Below are 6,000 nucleotides of genomic sequence, written 5' to 3'. Positions count from 1 at the left end.
TCAGTGATCGTGTCCCCTGATTTAGACTTGAGGGGGGCGATCTTCTTGACTGACAGAATTTCTTATCCACAGTTGTTACATAGTTTCTAAATTCACTTGAAAAAGCCCTTCAAAACACTCCTGCAGGTGATGCAAAGACCAAGTGGGCCCACATCAGAGATGTCAGCTATGACTCAGCAGTGACCACCTTTGGCAAACATGAGAAGCAGAATGTAGACTGGTTTCAATCTCACATTGAAGAGCTGGAACCTGTTATAGCTGCTAAGCACATTGCACTGTTGAACTACAAGAAAGCCCCAGCGAGTTAACATCCGTAGCACTTAAAGTAGCCAGAAGCGCTGCACAAAGAACAGCCAGGCACTGTGCAAATGACTCCTGGCAACACCTATGCAGTTGTATTCAGCTGGCCTCCGTCACTGGAAACATCAGAGGAATGTCTGATGGCATTAAGAGAGCTTTTGGCCCAACCATGATACCTTGCAGTATAGCAACATCTCATAAGGTAATCACACTGGGGAAGGTGGAGGCTGGGCTGGGAGTCAGGGGAGCGGGGGTGGGGGGATGGTGGTGGCGGAAGGTAAAAATTTATTCTAGCCACAATGTGCAGCCACATGGTAAATAGACTGAAAAGAATTATCTGAGCAATTCTTCCCTCATGTTATGTATCTTGCATATCTGAGAATTTGCACAGGGATGTTATAAAATTATTTGCATTTAGTACAGATGATACTCATTGAGGTCTACAATTCCCCAGCTATGAAAATAGAGCAAAGTAGCCCTATGTAATCTAAAGAAAAATGTATCATGAATTCTGTCTTTTTTAGAGGGACTACTGGAATTGTAAAAGCCTGCGTATGATAAATCTGTCAGTGTGATGAGTGATACTGCTTTTACTGTAATTTATGAACGAATAATTCTTTATTTTGGCTCAAACCTAGTCTCTGAGAACTAGCATTAGATTCCAGTTGAAACCAGTTTTCTGAGGTAGGTTTGAGTTAACCCATATTTCATTCATTTCGTGAATACTGACAAAACTAGTAATTGTACAGTAATCCCTTGCTGTTAGTTGTAACTCAGGCTGTTGGAGACCGATCCTCTAATTCTGAGATAACTGATTCTGCACAGTGTGTCATATACCATTCAACAGGTCCACATAACAGGATAATGAATCATTTCATAAGAAATAATGTTGTAGTGACATTGAGCAATAATTTAAAAAATGTGGGATGCACTTGCGCTCAACTGAGTTGACCTCACCTGATAATGCAACGCCAACGCATTTAAATAATTTTGGGGCACTCCTGGCAATTGTGTATGATGCACTAGGAATGTCACAATGTTTGTGTTAGATGCCAGCAACTATGGAAATCTGTAGGCTGCCTTTAAAGCACAACCATTTTGTTTTAAATGTTTGATGCACAGCGACCATTTTGAAGAAGTGACTGCTGAAGGTCAATAAGATGAAGGGGCATAAAAGACTCTAGTGCAAGGAAAAGAATACAAGGGAGGACAAATGTTAATTTTTTTACATCTGGTGTCGTCTTCAGCAATTCTTATGTGCTCCAGTTAGACTGCAGGGAGGATCCCTAATGTAAGTAGCTCTCATGAGCATTTCCTGTATTGACCAGAACCTTTGATTTTCTATCCCTATGAGGAAGTGTCTCTGTCTTTTTTCTTCCTTCTCGGTTAAAATCAGTATCTCACCATTGTTATGGCCAGGGTGGTAAGGAGTGTGGGTGGTTCCCACTGTTTAACTCCCAACTGACTGCAGCAAGTGTTTTTGTTACTAGGGTTTTAACCCCTTTTGTGTTTTATTTGTCAAATAAACGGACAGTGACAGGTTTTCTTGTAGGTTTAAAGCAGAAGATTAAATATTTATTGAGCAATATTAATTCCCCAAATGGTCACAACTGCACCCACACATGCATTCACACACACACACACACACACACACAAAAGAGATGGATAGAGAGGAAAAGGGTAAGTGGTTTGAAGTGAGGTAGTTTTTCAGGGTTCATGGTAAACCTGTTGAATCTTCTCAGAGGTCAATTTCTCTTTTAACGTTGCAGGCCTAGGTTTTGTAGATTTCTCTGGTAACTGAGTCTTCAGTCTCATGACAGAGGAATCACCTTCGGTTCCCTGCTGCACAATTTGAAGTGTAGAATTCACAGCAGGGCACCTTCTTTGGCTTTTGCTGGGTTTGTCCCAGATCTCAGCTGGGCAGGCTTTTGTGATACTTGCTCCGGTTCTCTCCCACTTTCTCCAGAGAGCTACATTTAAGGTCAACATGATGCCTCTGTTGGGAGATGCAGATCTCCCTCTCTGTGGTGACCAGCAATGGACCAAGATGTGGCCACTTCACACCTTCTTTGTTTCAGAAGAACCCATTCAATTCAAAAATGTCTCTTGACGGGTTCAGGATTTCAGGATGGGTGTAATTGACACCTTTTAGCTTGTAATGTATCCTTTTGTCCTTACTAGACAGTAAGGCAGTTTGAATATACAATTTGACCTTCTTTTGCAGCACATTGTCCACTTTTTAAAGAAAAAGTCAATTCTTATAACTCTTCAGTTTGGATTCTATATTTCAATCGCTGCACGTCACGTGAGCGTAACACCATTTCAGTATCCTGCAGTGAAGCTGTGCCCCAACACAATGGAATAATGAACCATACAGTAACACTGTTTGCCACCACACTGCAATGATCAAAAAATGTAAGTGTTTAACACATGAGCGTGTCTCTTCTTAGCTGGTCTGAGTATCACTTCCACGGTTTGGATCACTTGATTGTGACCTTGTGGCTGGTTGTACAGGTATTCAGATTAATTGCCATTATGGAAGGAAAATATAGGAGTTTTTTGTTTGAAAAATTGGGCTTTGGGGTAAAACCCCTTACATTAAGCAGTGATAGGCTGCAATGCACAATAGTTACTAAACTGAAAGAAAGCTGAACATTTGAAGGATAAGATTAGCTTTCATTGTGGAAGATGATATGCATGTGGACCTTCTTTCCTTTTCAGAAGTTGAACTCCTGTGCTTGAGCAGGTAATCTCGGCTGACCTACTGCTGCATTTATTATGGGTCCTGTCCTTTAAGTAAAATGTTAAACCAAGATCCTGTTTGCCTCTTCTGCTGGGTTCATGTGAACATTAAAGCACTATTCAACATAGAGTAGAGAATTCTGCCGGAGTCCTGCCCATCATTTCTCCCGCAACCACCACATAAAATTGGGTTAACTGGTCATACACTTTATTACTGTTTGACAGATCAGAAAATTAAGAAAATTAAAAGGGTGGAGACTCATCCTTTAGATCATGAGAATATAAGAAATAGGAGCAGGAGTAGACCATTCAGCCCCTCGATCCTGCTCTGCCATTGAATAAGATCATGGCTGATCTGATTGTGGCCTTAACTCCACTTTCCGGCCTGCTCCCCATAACCCTTGACACTCTTGTAGATCAAAAATCTGTCTTCAATATATTCAATGACCCAGACTCCACAGCTCTCTGGAGAAGAGAATTCCAAAGAGTAACAAATTGTTGTTGGAGATTTAAAATGTCACATTTTTATTTTTGTGTTTTCTTACTTTTCCTTTCTGTCTCTCTTTTCCCCTCTCTCTTAATCCAATCATTCTGTCCATTAATTTTTCTGTCTGTACCTGATTTAACAATGAATTCACCCTATTTCTCACTCCTTCCTCTGTTTATTTCTCGATCCTTTAGTCTCATTGGTTTAGGAGATACATTTTTTATCCCATCATTCGCCGAAGTCCCAGATGCTCTGATGCTCTCACATGTCCAGCTGCTCTGTGGGGGAAAAAACTAAACGTTCACGAGCAAGTCTAACTAACAGAGACTGTTATGAGATGCCCACTCCAGCAAAATCTGGGCTATTATATTAGCTTCAATAATTAGCTCAAGGCGCTGAATTTAGTCGAGCTGATGAAGGTGAAGAGAACTCTGCCTTGGCCCTTCGGAGCCCTCCCAGCGCAATTCAACAGCTCTTGGGCAATTAACTAGTAGGCGCTGGGATCCCCATCCCTTTAAGGACAGGAATCCCACCTCCCAGAGCTGCCTCAGAGGGCAGTACCTCAGTAGTAACGGCAGTGTCACCAGGAGCAGTGGCCACTGCCGGTACTACACCAGGCCTCAGCCTAGGCCCAGCGCTGGAGCCCCAGACTCCAGGTAAGTGAGGTGGGGTCACTGGAACCAGTCTGGCAGGCCCCGGCGAGGTGGGCGGGAAGGAAGGCGTTAAGGACAAAGGGGTGTGTTCACAGAGGAGTGGCCTTTGCTGCCGGAGGCCCTCTGTAGGCCACAGTTTGCCCTGGAAGAGACCCCCCCCCACCTAACAGCCCGCAGAGAGGCCGCTTTGTTTCACTGGGCGATCTCCCCGCATGGCGGAGGTACCTCCCCCACTTCTGGAATTAAACCAATTAAACGGGGGGGGGGGGGGGGGTGTGGCGGGGTGGGGGGGGTAAGAGGTCCTTAAGTGGCTAGTGATTGGTCATTTAAGGGCCTGATTGACCTCTGGGCAAGAAGTTCGTCTTCGGCTTTTTCCACACCCGACCTAATTACAGTGCAATGAGAAGGTGACAGGCCCTGCGCCCCCCGCCTTCTGTTGCTATTGTATGGGAACCTGCCACCTTCCAGCCCGTCTCCCAGGGGGCCTGTTAAATTCCAGCCCAAGTATGCAATCTAAATCCCAAAAAGCAAATCATGTTTCTTCAGCACTTGACACTGTTTGAAATATAATGGTGCCCTCATATGGAAAACCCAGTAAGTACAGCTAGATAATATTGTACCACAATGTAAATGATTTACATTTATCAATATTTAAGTGGAAAACTCTTGAGAGATTGATTGAGAAACTGAATATGAAAAGTGGTTGAAAGTCTATCAATTAACTGAATGCTATGAATTAGCATTCCATCATCGATAGCTGCTCCTTCAGCATTTCAGCCCCTCGCTCTGGAACTGCCTTCCTAAGTCTCTCCACTTTCCTTTCCTCTTTTCTGACCCTTCTTAAAACCCCTGTAATTGACTAAGCTTTTGGTTTTCCCCAATGCTTTTTCCTTTAGCTTGGCTTATATGAGGTGCCTTGAGGTATTTTTCTGGATCCAAAATTTTAGAAAATGTCATTGCACCTACAAATACACCATACACCTGTTTGATTTACCCTGTCCGAGATTGATTTGCTTTGAGACAGTCAGCACCAGTGCTGCCTGTTCCCAGGGTAACCAAGCCTATAAATCGCCTGCTAGGCCCAATAAAGAAGGTCTGAATGTGGTGATGGGAGGAGCACTCCTGTTCCTTTGTCATCTCGCCTCCATATTGCTGCAACCCGACTGCAACCACCAGTCTCCCCCACTCCCATCACTCCCCCAGTTTTCCCTCCCATGATACCCCCCCCATCCCTGATCCCCACCGTTCTTCGACTGTTGATCCCCTGACCCCAGATCATTGGACCCTGAATATCATACACCCCCATCCTGGACTCCCCCTTGCCACATTCCACATTCCCCTGATTCCCAGCCTCATGTTCCTTGGCCCCTCCCCCAACCCAATCCATGACCCCACATTCCCTGGACACCCCAATACCTGGCCTTGCAATTCACTACTGGATCCTTGGCCCCAATCTGACCCCTGGACCCACTTACATGAGGGCTGCTGTGACACTGGCAGCATCCTGATTTTCCACTGCTCTTCATTGGTAGGCTCTGATGTCTCCAATATCTGGGGAGGCTCGGGCCTTACCCTGTTGTCACAGAGAATGCATCCTGCATCCCACCACCGCACCCGCACCCCCACCCCGCCCCCCCCACCCCCCCCCCCCCCGCCTCCCGAGCACCCAAAATGGCCTGCCCAAATTTGTGAAATGCGATCTCATAGAGGGTCATACAATTCCTTTTAAAAGGGATTTGAACAGGTACTCGAGGATGAGGAATTTGCAGGGTTATGGACAACAAGCGGCTTTGTGTGTCTAAGCACTACTGCTGTTTT

General features: G+C 44.9%; 1 protein-coding gene across 1 annotated transcript in view; it reads left to right on the top strand.

Annotated features, from left to right (window-relative positions):
* The first annotated feature begins 418 nt into the window (after positions 1-418).
* The window catches only part of LOC137374916 (palmitoyltransferase ZDHHC5-B-like), a 111,310-nt gene continuing 105,728 nt past the window's right edge, over positions 419-6,000 (top strand). The window contains exon 1 of the mRNA XM_068041502.1: positions 419-502. The gene's annotated coding sequence lies outside the window, so the exon portion shown is untranslated. The remainder of the gene's footprint in view (positions 503-6,000) is intronic.

The sequence above is a fragment of the Heterodontus francisci genome, chromosome 11 (assembly GCF_036365525.1).
Source record: "Heterodontus francisci isolate sHetFra1 chromosome 11, sHetFra1.hap1, whole genome shotgun sequence".
Taxonomy (NCBI): Eukaryota; Metazoa; Chordata; class Chondrichthyes; order Heterodontiformes; family Heterodontidae; genus Heterodontus; species Heterodontus francisci.
Note: the sequence above shows the minus strand (reverse complement) of the source record. Positions and strands in the feature narration are given on the sequence as shown.